Source organism: Octopus bimaculoides, chromosome 21, assembly GCF_001194135.2.
Source record: "Octopus bimaculoides isolate UCB-OBI-ISO-001 chromosome 21, ASM119413v2, whole genome shotgun sequence".
NCBI classification, from domain to species: Eukaryota; Metazoa; Mollusca; class Cephalopoda; order Octopoda; family Octopodidae; genus Octopus; species Octopus bimaculoides.
The window spans coordinates 14,132,683-14,135,922 of record NC_069001.1 but is presented as its reverse complement, the minus strand read 5'-3'; the positions used below and the strand labels follow the sequence as shown (position 1 = coordinate 14,135,922).

At 39.2% G+C, this 3,240-nt stretch overlaps 1 long non-coding RNA gene across 1 annotated transcript; it reads right to left on the bottom strand.

Annotated features, from left to right (window-relative positions):
• Positions 1-3,170, bottom strand: LOC128250429 (uncharacterized). The gene is made up of 2 exons (XR_008266448.1): positions 2,967-3,170; positions 1-1,939 (listed from the first exon to the last, which is right to left on the bottom strand). It is a non-coding gene; the product is annotated as an uncharacterized LOC128250429 (long non-coding RNA).
• Positions 3,171-3,240: the final 70 nt, after the last annotated feature.

Below are 3,240 nucleotides of genomic sequence, written 5' to 3'. Positions count from 1 at the left end.
TTTTGTTTCCAGACACGTCAGTTTAGCTGGGCCGACTGGGAAGATGATGTGTAACAAATGGGGGGGAAAAAAGAAAAACGCACACACGCATGCATACACACACACAAATACTCTCTCTCTCTCTCTTCTTTCTCAGTGTCTGAGCAAAATCTTTATAACTCCAACTCACAAAAATATCACACGCCGCCATCCACTCCAGAAACTCATCCCATTCTATGAGATGAAAAAAAAAAGCAGAAAAAAAAACCAAAAAAAAAAACAATGTAATTTTTTAAAAATAATACGGTAAAAGTCCGTATTTCGTTTCGTTTCATTTCATTTCATTCCATTTCGATTCGTTTTCGTCGATAATTCATTTTGCAAGGCCTTTCATGAAGAGGTTACAACAAACACCACTTTTTAAAAAGTTCATTAATTCCAATCGTTTTGTTGCAGCTATTGTTCTTGTTGCTGTTGTCGAACCTCCATCCCAGGAACACCTCGATTAAATACACACACACAAGCAATCAAAGGCATTCCGACTATGACCAACCTGTCTGGGCTTTCTTTTCTTTATGTTCATTTTCGTTTTTCTTCCTGGCTTTAGTATATTTCTCTACAACTACATCCATTACCAAAATATGTCCTTCATTCCTTCTTTAAGACAAGTGTGATACGGCTGTTATTTCTAACAGGCCGAGCAATCATGCACTATACACCAGTTTGGTCCAAGAGAGGTCTCTCATCTGGTTTTAAGTCCAGCATCTTTTAAAGTAGAGGGATGGGTCTTGTATCAATACATCTTTGCTTTTCTTTTTCTTCTCTTTCATCTCCTTATTTCCATCAACAGTGTTGTTGTTGTTGTTGCTATTATCGAAGTTGTTTTTGTTGTAGTCTTCATAGTTATTGTTGTCGCCGTTATTATTATTATTATTGTTGTTGCTGCTGTTGTTGTTGTTGTTCTTTTTTTTTTCCCCATTCAACGCTTTTGATGATTGTTGTTGTTTTTTGTTTTTGTAGAATGTTTTTTTTTCCCCCAATTTTTTTTTTTGCTTTTGTGTTTTTTTTCTTCATAAATTTTACAATTTTAGATATTAAAAATTTTTTTTTCTTTTAAAAAAGAGTAAGGAGGAGAGGGAAGAGGAAATATTAATTTCCCTGAAAGAGGTGGTGGTGGTGGTAGTGGTCATTCATTGCCAAATGTAAAAACTATTACTATTTTCAATTCAAAGTTCCTTGCATATACTTTGACATCATATATATATATATATATATACATACATACATACATACATACATACATACCTACATATATATATATATTTATACAATGTTGCGTATATACATGTTTGGGGAGTGTGTATGTGTGGGTGTGTTTGTGTGTGTGTACGAATGACAGCTGTCCAAAACCTTGTGTTTTTCTGTCACAATGCTATAGTCTCGAACCAGCTAAGTAGTAACGTCCAGCTGTCCATCCATACAACAGTCTGTCTTTCTGTCGGTCAGTCATACTGTACTTGAGAGAGAGAATGAATGAGTAAATGAGAGAGAGAGAAAGGAGGCAAAGACAGGAGTGTAAAAAAAGTGGGGGGTGGGAGAGAATTTAGGGAGGGGAAATGGGGTTTATAAAGAAGGATCAAGAAGGGAAAGATCGGTGGGGGGGGGGAATGGGAGGGAAGGGTTATCATCAAGAAGCAGTATGCATGGGTATGATATTATTTCTCCAACAGCAGGAAGGGTTAGCAATGAAATAAAAAAAAATAAAAAAAAAAAAAAGACAAAGGGTTCTGTCCATAGGGGGGGCTGGTTAACGGTAGTGTTATGTCGCTTCAACCGGTGACATCTGTGCGGTCCTAACCATGCTGTATACACTATCTAGGTTGGCCAAGGTCTCAAAGTAAGGGATGAGGTCGTACAGTTCCCGGTCTTCTTCATCGTCGAACCATGAACTGACTGGAACCTGTGCCACCACAAACACAAACGCCATGGAGGAAATGAAAGAAAGAAAGAAAGAAAGACAGTGTTAGAACATTGAAATATTTTATATGAAGAATCTGATACAAACATGTGTGTGTGTGGTTGTTGTTGGTAGTGTTGTTTAGCTCCACATTTGCCCTGGGTCAGTAGATCTATGATCAAAGATAGTCTCCAACCTTGACCATCCCATCTCTCTGCTGCTGCTGAGACCCCCTTCGGTTATGACTAACCATGGAATTGCACGTAGGAAGTTACCCTCCCAGGCACAAGTCCGGGCAAGGTTGTTGTTTATGGAAGACCAGCAGTCACCCATGCATACCGGCCTCCCCTCTTCACGCCACCAGTGTTATCTAAGGCAAAGGGGCCGATACAGCTTGGCACCAGTGACGCTGCAACTCATTTCTACAGCTGAGTGAACTGGAACAACGTGAAATAAAGTGTCTTGCTCAAGAACACAACACGCAGCCCGGTCCAGGATTCGAACTCACTATCTCACGACCTTAAGCTCGATGCTCTAACCACTGAGACATGCGCAATCTCCCATACATTAAGCATTTAGTAATAATAATAATAATCAATTGACTTTAATTTTCCATGATGGCATGGGTTAGACCACTTGACAAGATCTGGTCCACTGAAGAGCTGCCCTGGCATGGTTTCTACAGCTGGATACCCTTGCTAATGTCAACCACTTTACAGGGTGTACTGGGGGCTCTTATGCAGCACTGGCATGGGTGCTTTATACATAATGCCATGAGCCTGTAAGATTAGGAACACTCAGCTAAAGAGGGATGCAGGGGACATGCCTATATGCAAGGACAACTACGTATTCATTTAGCTTGATGTGTCTTCTTAAGCACAGCAAACCACCAGAAGTCTCGGTCCTTTGTTAACCCCCACTGAGAGGCGAAACATCTGAAGATCCATTCTCACCATTTTGTCCCATGTCTTTCTGTTTCTACCCCTTCCAACAACAACAACAATAATAATAATAATCAGTAACTACTTACTGCATTTTGTGGATGGAAGATATAAGAAGCTGGTGAGTTGTCCACAATCACCACTTGTTCAAGTTCTCGCCCTAAACGACTCAAATCCTGCAAATAGTAAAAGAGAAACATTGGTTCAATTTCTTAAATGGTGGCAATTGCTGATTTGATTTGTAGTATTAGCCCTGGGTCAACACTGATCAGGCATATCTATGAATCAGAGGGCATTTCTTACTCTAACTATCATGTATGTATATATATATATATATGTATATATGTATATGTATATATGTAT